General features: G+C 48.0%; 1 protein-coding gene across 28 annotated transcripts in view; it reads right to left on the bottom strand.

Annotated features, from left to right (window-relative positions):
• CUX1 (cut like homeobox 1) overlaps positions 1–11,540 on the bottom strand; it is a 472,306-nt gene that overhangs the window by 354,251 nt on the left and 106,515 nt on the right.

Below are 11,540 nucleotides of genomic sequence, written 5' to 3'. Positions count from 1 at the left end.
CACACCCGGCTAATTTTTGTATTTTTGGTAGAGACAGGGTTTTGCCATGTTGGCCAGGCTGGTCTCAAACTCCCAGCCTCAAGTGATCCGCCCGCCTCAGCCTCCCAAAGTGCTGGGATTACAGGCATGAGCCACCGCACTCAGCACCAACACCTCCTTTCTTAGACTGAACAACAGAAAGGACATGGCTTGCTCAGATCTTGCATTCATTCAGTGGCCAAGTCAGTATCAGAATCTAAGCTTCCAGATCCAATTATATACTCCTTTAAGGACACCAACTATATAACACAATATATTCTTAAAATACTGGGCCACAAACAAAATTACAAGACTCTGCATAACAGGCCAGTCATGCTCCTCGTAAACTCACTTTTTATGCCGCTCACATTTGCAAGTTAAAATGAAAAGCCAATGTTAGTCAATAACATGCTCAGTGACTAGTCCCACCCACCCCACACGCGCCGCAGCCCCCTAGCCAGAGAAAGGAAAAATGAAGACAGCAAGTATCAGAGTTAGCATGGCTTGGCATCCAATTGTCATTTTCTTGACTGCCATAATCTCAAAGTGGAAGGGGAGATTTTCCCACGCTTTGGCTTATAACCAATTCCATAAGTTAAGAAGGCTTTCTTAGGGCAATGGCAAATTTTAGGCTATAACGATATGTTCCTTCCTAAGTACACTCCTACAAAACATTCCCCCTGACATATAGAATCCTTTAAATGAGTATGCCACTTCAAAGAAATACTGAAGGCCGGGCGCGGTGGCTCAAGCCTGTAATCCCAGCACTTTGGGAGGCCGAGACGGGCGGATCACGAGGCCAGGAGATCGAAACCATCCTGGCTAACACGGTGAAACCCCGTCTCTATTAAGAAATACAAAAAACTAGCCGGGCGAGGTGGCGGGCGCCTGTAGTCCCAGCTACTCGGGAGGCTGAGGCCGGAGAATGGCGTGAACCCGGGAGGCGGAGCTTGCAGTGAGCTGAGATCCGGCCACTGCACTCCAGCCTGGGCGACAGAGCGAGACTCCGTCTCAAAAAAAAAAAAAAAAGAAATACTGAAAAGCGATTTTTAAAAAATCTAATAGAAGAGGAATTGCTAATGGTTAAGTGACTAAAAATTAAGTTTCTGGGCCAGGTGTGGTGACGCATGCCTGTAATCCCAGCACTTTGGGAGGCCAAGGCAGGTGAGTCACCTGAGGTCAAGAGATCAAGACCAGCCTGGCCAACATGGTGAAACCCCGTCTGTACTAAAAATATAAAAATTAGCCGGGCGTGGTGGTTGGTGCCTGTAATCCCAGCTACTAGGGAGGCTAAGGCAGAAGAATCGCTTGAACCTGGGAGGTAGAGGTTGCACTGAGCTGAGATCAGGCCACTGCACTCCAGCCTGGGTGACAAGACCAAGAATCTGTCTCAAAAAAAGAGAAAAATTTGGCTTCTGGAACCTGAAGGAGGCAGGGTGTTCGGGGATTATATGGCCTCATTCCCAGAAGTCTGTCTGCCCAGGAAAATCCCAGTAGGTAGGTGGGTGGCTTATGCTCCGTTAAGTGGCACCGATGATACTTAGCTCCCAGGGTGACTTCCAGGGGCAGAGAAATGATTCTCATGCACTTAGCATAATGCCTGGCTCCTAGCAAGTACTCAATAAATATTAATAACAGCTCACCACAATTTCAACCAAATCATATGGCTTTCGCATTTAGCTGTTACACCTTTAAAATCGTGCTCAACAAAGTTGTTTGCCGAGAAGAGGCACAGAGTGCTTTTCTGTGCCGAAGTTATTATTAAATCCTACATAGAATGACGTTCTCCATTCAGAATGCATTTCAGTTGAGGTTATTGACCAGAAAGACAAGTTATGGGCTACTCTCAAAGAATAGCTTCCAAAAAGAAAAGTCCAGCAGCAAACATTTCCACTCTATGAACAGTGAAACTAATGCAAAAGGAGAGAAAACTCTAGACACATATGGAAGAAGGCAAATTTTTATTTTACTGTATCTATTCAAGTCCGCAGTAGAAACGAGGGTCTACCATAGGCTTTCAGAATTTTTTTAAGCGTTCATTTATAGCTTTATTTTATTTTTATTTATTTTGAGACGGAGTCTCACTCTGTAGCCCAGGCTGGAGTGCAGTGGCGCGATCTCAGCTCACTGCAACCCCTGTCTCCCGGGTTCAAGCGATTCTCCTGCCTCAAACTCTCGAGCTCAAGTGATCCGTCAGCCTCAGCCTCCCAAAGTGCTGGGATTCTAGGTGTGAGCCACTGGCCCCCGTCACATTTATAGCTTTAAAGTCCATTTGTGAGGCCAGGCATGGTGGCTCACGCCTGTAATCCCAGCACTTTGGGAGGCCAAGGCGGGCGGATCACAAGGTCAGGAGTTCAAGACCAACCTGGCCAACACAGTGAAACCCCATCTCTACTAAAAATACAAAAATTAGCCAGGCACGGTGGCAGGTGCCTGTAGTCCCAGCTACTTGGGAGGCTGAGGCAGGAGAATTGCTTGAACCCAGGAGGCAGAGGTTGCAGTGAGCCAAGATCGTGCCACTGCACTCCAGTCTGGGCCACAGAGGGAGACTCCGTCTCAAAAAAAAAAAAAGGGGGGGGGGAGTCATTTGTGAACACAGTTTCTCAAAAGAGTAGATTTCGGTAACATGAACACAATAAACCATTCATTGACCTTCTGCTTGGTGCCTGGGTTGTTCTGAATCCCTATAAGAGTTCATCCAGCCCATAATGACTCCGAGGTCGTTGTCATCATTCCTATTTTTTGGCATAAGAAAATAGAGGCTCAGATGTGATAGAAAGCAGCATGTTTTCAACTAAAATTCCAGGGCACATGAATCTAATGACAGTGCTTCCCTTTTGACAGTTATTAAACGTTCAGATAATGCATCTGTTATACTTAAAATAGCCCTGTAAAAACGGCTGGACACACGAAGGAAGCGACACACGGCTCTCAGGAAGGAAAGGGAATGCCGGCCTTGTTGACGTTTCAGCAAGGGGCGGGGGCAGACACAGCAGCCGTCCTGAGATGCTCCCGGAAGGAAAGAGGGGCCTGCGGGGTCTTCAGATGCCACCTGCCACCTCTGGACCAAGCCCCACCATGGCTCTGACCACTTCCAGTGACAAGGAACAGAGCAACTAGGAGATTAGCTCCTTGTTAATTACCTAAGAATTAATTACCGAAGAATTACCTAAGAATTTCTGGGCCTTTGGCCCAGAAAACAAACAAACAAAATAAGATCTCTTTGAAACTCCAGAATTCACTGACTTTTTTTTTTTTTTTTTTTTTTTGAAGATAGGGTCTTGCTCTGCCACCCAGGCTGAGGTGCAGTGACACAATCATAGCTCATTGCAGCCTCGACCTCCCGGGCTCAAGGGATCTTCCTACCTCAGCCTCCTGAATTACAGGTGTGCGCCACCATGCCCCGCTAATTTCTTCATTTTTTGTAGAGATAGGGTCTCGCTATATTGCCCAGGCTGGTCTCAAACTCCTGGTCTCAAGCAATCCTCCTGCCTCAGCCTCCAAAGTGCTGGGATTACAGAAATGAGCTACTGCACCTGGCCAGCTGAATTTTCTAACGCCCAAGTTAAATAGCATCCCTGGTCTTAGAAAGCAGAGAGACTGAATATGATGCTTCAAAGTAAGTGAGTGGTTAGAGCCAAGACGATCAGGGCTTTACATGGAAGAAATGCGGGGGACTCCACTGCTAACAGCTTGCCCAAATTTATCAATGGTTCAAAATTTGCACTAAAAGCTCCGTGTGTATGTGTGTTGTGTTGACAGGTGATACAAAAAGTCATTTTGCATTCTTAAGATCAAAAAACGTTCTCTGACTCCCCGAAGTACCTTCGCCCATCCTTGATCACTCCCTACCATTTTGTCCCGTTTGAGCTCTTACCGCCACCTGAAATTATCTTGTGCGTCATCTGTTTATTTGGCTGTTGCCAGATCTCTGTGAGATCTGGAATCTTCTCCCTCCATCCCTGCTGTATCTGACTGCCCCTGGCCCTAGAAAAGGGCTCAGCATCACTTGTAAAAGAAAGGAAGGAAAGAAGAGAGGAGGGTAAGTGTTTACTGAGCACCTACTATATGCTCTGTGCATCTGAATTCATTTCAACCTCCTGGGTGAAATGGGATAGCACCAATTCTCTTCCTGCTTATAGATAAGGGGACCAAGTCTTAGAACAGTTTGTGACCTTGCTCAAGGTCACTGCCTGTCACCACTAACTAGCTATGCATTCTACTCCTCGCCTGAGACTGGACATTGAGCCTCCAGGACCCCTTGAAGTAGGCAGGGTATGTTTTTGCAGACGAAGAAACTGGGGTTAAGCTTCTGTCCCAGTGCCATGGAGGTCACAACACTATTAATGCTGTTGCAGCAAATGAAGCCAGGGCTTGACTAGCACTCAATGTCCCTGGGCCCAAGCAACTTTCTCTTCCCTACAGGCCCCCGCTGGTGCCCTCCAGACCATGCAGCAAGGTTTTGCTGGGATGTCAGGGGATAATGCAGCCACCCTCCCCAACCGCGGCCCCAATTACATTCAAATTTCCTTCATTACTGGGTCCCATTCAAGGCACCTCTTCTCCCTTAGGGACCGACAAGAAAGAATGGCTTGGGTTGATAAACTGACTTAAAGAGTTTAATTGGTAACAGTTAAAAGTTCACTTTTAATTTTTAAACTTTTTCTAGTTAAAAGCTTATTATAACTTAACAGTAGGTGATTCCAGAATGATTAAACACCCAAGTTGATTATTGGGGTTTTCTCATTTTGCCAAACCCTGGAGTGGCCTTTTTAAAACCAAACTGCCGCTGCAAAAATGAAAATTCACAAGATACTTTTCTGTGGGGAGCTTCTTCAGAGGATGAGAGAACAACTAAGAAATCTCTTCAGGGGTTTCTGACACCCCCATGAAGAGAGGAATTCTTTTAAAATTTAATTTAGTTTAGGTTTTTTTTGTTTGTTTGTTTGTTTGTTTTGAGACAGGGGTCTCTGTCACCCACATTGGAGTGCAGTGGCGCAATCATGGCTCACTGAAGCCTCAATCTCCTGCTGGACTCAAGCAACCCTCCCACCTCAGCCTTTTGAGTGGCTGGGACCATAGGTACACACCACCATTCCCTTCTATTTTTTGTAGAGGCGAGGTCTCACTATTTGGCCAGGCTGGTCTCCAACTCCTGAGCAAAAGCAATCCGTCTGCCTCAGCTTCCCAAAGTGCTGGGATTATAAGAGTAAGCCACTGCATCTGGCTGGAATTTTTTTTTTTTAATTACAGCTTTATTGATACATAATTTATATACCATGCAACTCACCCTTTTAAAGTACACAGTTCAGTGGCATTTGGCGTATTCCAAGTTGTGCAAGTGTCACCACTGTCTTATTCCAGGACATTTTTATATTCCAAAAAGATACTCCATACCAACTCTCAGTCATTCCTCTTTCCCCTCACCCCAGGGATTTCTATCTCTATAGAAACCTACTTTTGACCAGGCACCATGCCTCATGCCTGTAATCCCAACATTTTGGGAGGCTGACGCAGGTAGATCATTTGAGGTCAGGAGTTTGAGACCAACCTGGCCAACATGGTGAAACCCTGTCTCTACGAAAAATACAAAAAAATTATCTGGACACGGTGGCACATGCCTATAGTCCCAGCTACTTGGGAGGCTGAGGCAGAAGAATTGCTTGAGCCTGGGAGGCAGAGGTTTCAGTGAGCCGAGATTGAGCCACCGCACTCCAACCCGGGTGATGGAGTGGAATTCTAGCTATAAAAAAAAAAAAAAAAAGCCCCATTGTGTCACATTAGGGCTGTGGGTAGTGAAGCCAACTCAATGGGCTCAACGTGATGAAAGCAAAATGAGGCTGGGCTTTTCACTCTTCTGTGTGCAGTGGTTTTAGGGTCTAATAAGGAGCAAAACAAAATGTGTTGATAACAGAGAAGACAGTTCGGTGGGTAACAGTAACATATCAAGGAGTAGCTGATGATGCCTGGCCACTGTTTTGTGTTTAAAAAGCATCAAAGTCCGGGTGTGGTGGCTCACACTTGTAATCCCAACATTTTGGGAGGCTGAAGTGGGAGGATCGCTTGAGCCCAGGAGTTCTAGACCAGCCTGGGCAACAAAGTGAGACCCCATCTCTATCAAAAAAAAAAAAAATTAAATTAAACAGGTGTGGGGGTGCATGCCTGTAGTCCCAGCTACTCGGGAGGCTGAGGGGGGAGGATCATTTGAGGCTGGGAGGTTGAGGCTACAGTGAGCTGAGATCATGCCACTGCTCTCCAGCCTGGGCCATGGAGCAAGACCGTGGCTCTAAAAAGAAAAAAAACAAAAACAAAAAGAAAAACGTCATGGGGGATGATATGTGACTTTACTAAATCCTCATGACAACGCCACGATAGGGTTACGATGATTGCCCTCACTTCATCACCTGACTCGCCCAGGGCCCTGGGGGGCGTGCAGGGCCATGGAGCCCTGGTGACTATCTCAGGGCAGCCTGTGCACCACGTGTCCACTGGAGTCGCAACTTTATTTTTAAGTGACTCTCTTTTTCCAGGCTGAGTCACTCCGGTGGTGTCTATATAAAGGCTGTCGAGGCAGTGACTAAATGCGTTTGGGCCCAGGCCACAACTATATATTACTACCCTCCACTCCCTCACCCATCCTGCTAGCTGCTTTTCTCACTGAGAGTGAAAAACGAATCATAAAAGTTCGCAGCGTCTTCCCATCCTCTGTCTTCCTCACCATGGCAGAGACAGCGTCAGGCGCGTGGCTTCCTGGCTTACCCTGCACACGGTGCATCCTGATCAATAAAAAGGAGGGACCCCTCCCCTCACCGTGCCTGCCAGGGTCAGGAAGGAATCCACAAATCTAGCCCATTTCAACGACTGTAAAAGATTCCTTTGCAAGTCCTATCTCAAGACAACTCCCAAGCCTGAATTTTTACAACTGCAACCAGGGAACACAGAAATCAGAGAAATGCGCCAGGCCGGCGTAGAAGGGGTAGAGGAAGACGCTGGCACCCGGGAAAGGAGAAGAAAGTGGATGGCCAGTTCTGTGAGCAGCAGAGGGTGCTCCCTGTTGCAAGCTGGGAGTGCTGAGCCAGGTGTCCCCGACAGTCAGGGCTGCCGCCGCAGCCAACAAGAGCCAGGATGGAGACCTGGGCGTGATCACGTGCATCTGAGCAGGACAGGTGTCGAAAGCACAGACGCAGACTGTGAGCACCGCGGACCAGGCATCGTTGGGATTAACGTTCCAGAGATCAAGAAATGTGGAGGCAAAAATACATCAGGGCAAAAAATGACCAGCGACGGCCCCTGAACCGCAGCTCGGCTCTCCTCCCAGAGCAACGGGGTCTGTTTCCGAGGAGACAAAAATTAACCAAGCAAAGTCCTGCAGACGGACACCCAAAAAGCGTTCTGGAGTAGGACTGGGCCGACTGACGTCACCAGGATGAGGGCTGGGGATGGTTTCATGATAAAATCACAGCATCTCAGGAATGTGGTTCTCCTCCTCTCTTTCCTCCCATCAGGGAAGGTTCCTCCCATACTGAAAAGAAGCAGAACAAAACCCAAAACCATCCCTGCGCTCTTTCTGGAAGCAAGCCTAACACAGACGACCATTTATTGGAGAGTTGAGCATCACATTCAAATAGCAGAGCCCTGAAGCCAGGCCAATGTCGCAGGAGCACTGGGGGTTTCTCCAGAGAGGACCCCACGCCGGGTTACCTGGTCTCTAACCTGCCCAGCCACTCTCCATCCACTAACTCCCTACAGCCAAGCCAGTGAGCCGGGTCTGCAGGTCAGACGTGCTGCAGACCTCCTGTGATCTCGCCTCCAGAAGAACTCTGGAATCACACACGTGGGAAATCGGTGTTCGGCCACGATCAAAGCCACGGAAAAGCAAACGGCAAAAGGAAAGGCTAAGAGACACTTTCTGGGGTTTGCAAGAGCTAGGCTTTCAGCCTCCACTGCTCACATACGTGATTCTAACACCACCAGGCTTCCAGAAAGCTGCTGCTGCTCCCTCCTGACATGCTGTGGCCAGCCCAGTGCAGAGGTGCCGCCCTTGCTGCTAGCCCGTGGAACCCCTTGTCACATCAAGTGGCCTTGCTCCTTCACCCATCTCCCACTCCCCAGCACACAGCCAGGGCCAGGCACACCTTGTCCCTGCCCAGTGCTCAGGCCTTGGTATTCATCTGTCACCCACCCCAAAACTCTAGAGTCCCCCCCCCCTTCATCCCCTTCCACCCCAAAGCACAAGGAGGAGGAGGAGGGTTGACGTGACCCACGTGCTCTCCTGGAATGGTGAGCTGAAACTGGGACTATGGGCCCAGAGAACTGTGTTCTAAACTAGGGCTGCATGGATGAGTGTCTGGGAGCCCCCCAGAAACTGCAAACATGTGCATTTCTCAGAGGCGTAGGTCCTTAACTTTCATGGATATTTTAAAGGTTAAGAACCAAGGCTCAAAAAGCAGAACTGTTTATCTATAAAAAGGGTTACTGAGCCATATGTGGCTTATCCAGAGAACTTTATCACCGCTGACATAAGAGTGTTTCTGTGGGGAAAGTCTACAGTCAGAAGATTCCAGTCATTCTATCCTAGCACTTAACACGCTCTGCCATTGGGTTCTATTTGCTTGCTAAGAAAGATAAGAAACTTTTTAAAGAATGGAGATAGGGTTTTATTCCCAGGGCCAAACTGTCTGGCACATGGAAGGTGTTCAATAAATATTTGTAAGATGAGTAACCGTTATTACAAACCAACTTTTTTTTTTTTTTTTTTTTTTTGAGACAGGATCTCACTTCGTTGCCCAGGCTAGAGTGTAGTGGCGCGATCATGGCTCACTGCAGCCTCAACCTCCTGGGCTCAAGCAATCCTCCCACTTCAGCCTCCCAAGTAGCTGGGACTATTAAGCGTACACCACTATCCCAGCTAATATTTTGACTTTTTGTAGAGATGGAATCTCACTATGTTGCCCAGGATGGTCTCAAACTCCTGGTCTGAAGTGATCCTCCCACCTCAGCCTCTCAGACCACTTGGATTATAGGCGTGAGCCACCGTGCCTGGCCCCAAACCAACTTTTGAAACACTTTAAGCGAAACTACCCATATTTGTTCTTATTTTTTTTTAAGTTGCCAAGCTAAGGCCGGGTGCAGTGGCTCATGCCACTTGGCACTTTGGGAGGCCGAGGTGGGTGGATTACTTGAGGTCAGGAGTTCAAGATCAGCCTGGCCAACATGGTGAAACTCTGTCTCTACTAAAAACACAAAAAATTAGCTGGGTATGGTGGTGGGTGCCTGTAATTCCAGCTATTCAGAAGGCTGAGGCAAGAGAATCACTTGAACCTGGGAGGCGGAGGTTGCAGTGAACCGAGATGGCACCACTGCACTCCAGCCTGGGTATCAAGGGCAAAACTTCGCCTCAAAAATAAATAAATAAAATATAGAAATTCCCCGAGTTAGCTCTGAGGAACAGAAATCCACTGTATCTCATGAGTTACACGGTGAGTATTCCCCGGTTAATACTAGTAACGAACATAAGCTAAACTCTAGGGACAGGCCTGGGTGTAGCCCGTCACATACAGGCACATGGGTATGTACATACACATATGTGCACACAGCAACCCTGTGAGCGGGGCCCTGTCGTTACGCTATTTATAGGTGACAGAACTGGGGCTTTGGGAGGTATCTGCCCCAAGAAACACAGCTACTAAGTATGTCGCCTGCAGTAAGAAATACAAAAAGCAGAGCTGGGCGCAGTGGCTCACACCTGTAATCCCTACACTTTGGGAAGTCAAGGTGGGAGATTTAGCTTGAGCCCAGGAGTCTGAGACCAGCCTGGGCAACAAAGTGAGACCCGGCCTCTACAAAACATAAAATTAGCAGGGTGTGGTGGCACGCACCTATAGTCCCAGCTACTCTGGAGGCTATAAGGGGAGGATCGCCTGAGCTCAGGACATCAAGGCCACAGTAAGCTATGATTGTGCCACTATATTCCAAAAAAACCCAAAAATATAGAAAGCAATATACCCTAGAAACACTCCACCGCCTATTATGTTCCATGATGGATTCTTAATTCAATAGGGAATGGATGCTCAGTTAGAACATTTAAAAACGTTTTTCTTTCAAATGGACTCTGTTCTTAGATTCAAAGAAAATGTACACAATTTTATCTGCAGAGTAATTGCAATCTTCTGTAAATTACAATTTCTGGATTAAAAAGACGCAATATCAAATGACGACAAATATATTAATCTAATGATATAAAACTGAAACTTCGAAAAACTAATTCTAAACAGAAAACCTTCAGCCGGGCGCAGCGCTCGTGCCTGTAATCCTAGCACTTTGGCAGGCCGAAGTGGGAGGACCCTGCATGAGCGCAGGAGTTTGAGAGTAGCCTGGGCAACAGCAAAAGGCTCTGTTTCTACCAAAAATTTAAAAACTATGGCCAGGCGCGGTGGCTCACACCTGTAATCCCAACATTTTGGGAGGCTGAGGCGGGTGGATCACAAGGTCAGGAGTTCGAGACTAGCCTGGGCAACATGGTGAAACTTCATCTCTACTAAAAATACAAAAAAGGTAACTGGGTGTGGTGGCACATGCCTGTAATCTCAGCTACTCAGGAGGCTGAGGTAGAAGAATTGCTTGAACACAGAAGGTGAAGGCTGCAGTGAGCTGAGATCGTGCTACTGCACTCCAACCTGGGCAACAGAGCAAGACTCTGTCTCAAAAAAAACCATAAAAATAAAATAAAATAGCCAGGCATTGTGGTGCCACGTGCCTGTAATTCCAGCTACTGGGGACACTGAGACGGAGGGACTCCTTGAGCCTAGGAGTTGGAGGCTGTAGTGAGCTGTGATTGTGCCACTGCGCTCCAACCCAGGTGACAGAGCAGGATCCTGTCCCCAGAAAAACCCTTCAAGGCTCCAGCCATCTTGGCGCTCACCTCCTGATGTTCTTGTGGCTTTTCCCGCCTGTTGGAGTCCCAGTCACCACAAAGCATCCCTCCCCAGCCACGTCCCCATCAGAAGACCTTTTCCCTCCTGGACTAGAGGTTTTCCCAGTGACATCTGGGAAGGGCCAGTCTAGAAGGTGAAATCTCCAACAGCAGGTGAACCTTACTCCCCACTGAACCCTCATGGGTGCCTAATCCTCCTCGTGGAACACATTAGACATTCATCAGACACCGAAGAACCTTTCCTCCTTTCCCAGAACAAAAGGAGACCTGGGCATTTCCACCAAGATCAACACTCTTGGTGTCATACCAGCAGGAACACCACCAGCCCTGGCTCTGCCATGCTGTGCCCTGGAAGGTATGGAGCCGTGAGGATCGTGGGCTGTATCCATAGGGAAGAGGACACCCTCCTCCTGGTAAGCCAGGCTGTCCTACCCCATGGGCGAAAGCTCTAAGCAAGCCCCGTTTCTACATATGCAACATTCCAACGTCACCTCCATGATTAGTAATCAATCCTGCGGTGTGGCCAGAGGAACAACCAGTGTCAGGGCAGTGGTGGCTCCTCAAGACTGAGACCCCAAACAAATGGTGA

The sequence above is a fragment of the Macaca mulatta genome, chromosome 3 (genome assembly GCF_049350105.2).
Source record: "Macaca mulatta isolate MMU2019108-1 chromosome 3, T2T-MMU8v2.0, whole genome shotgun sequence".
Classification (NCBI taxonomy): Eukaryota; Metazoa; Chordata; class Mammalia; order Primates; family Cercopithecidae; genus Macaca; species Macaca mulatta.
The sequence above is the reverse complement of the archived record's forward strand: the minus strand, read 5'-3'. Positions and strand labels throughout refer to the sequence as shown.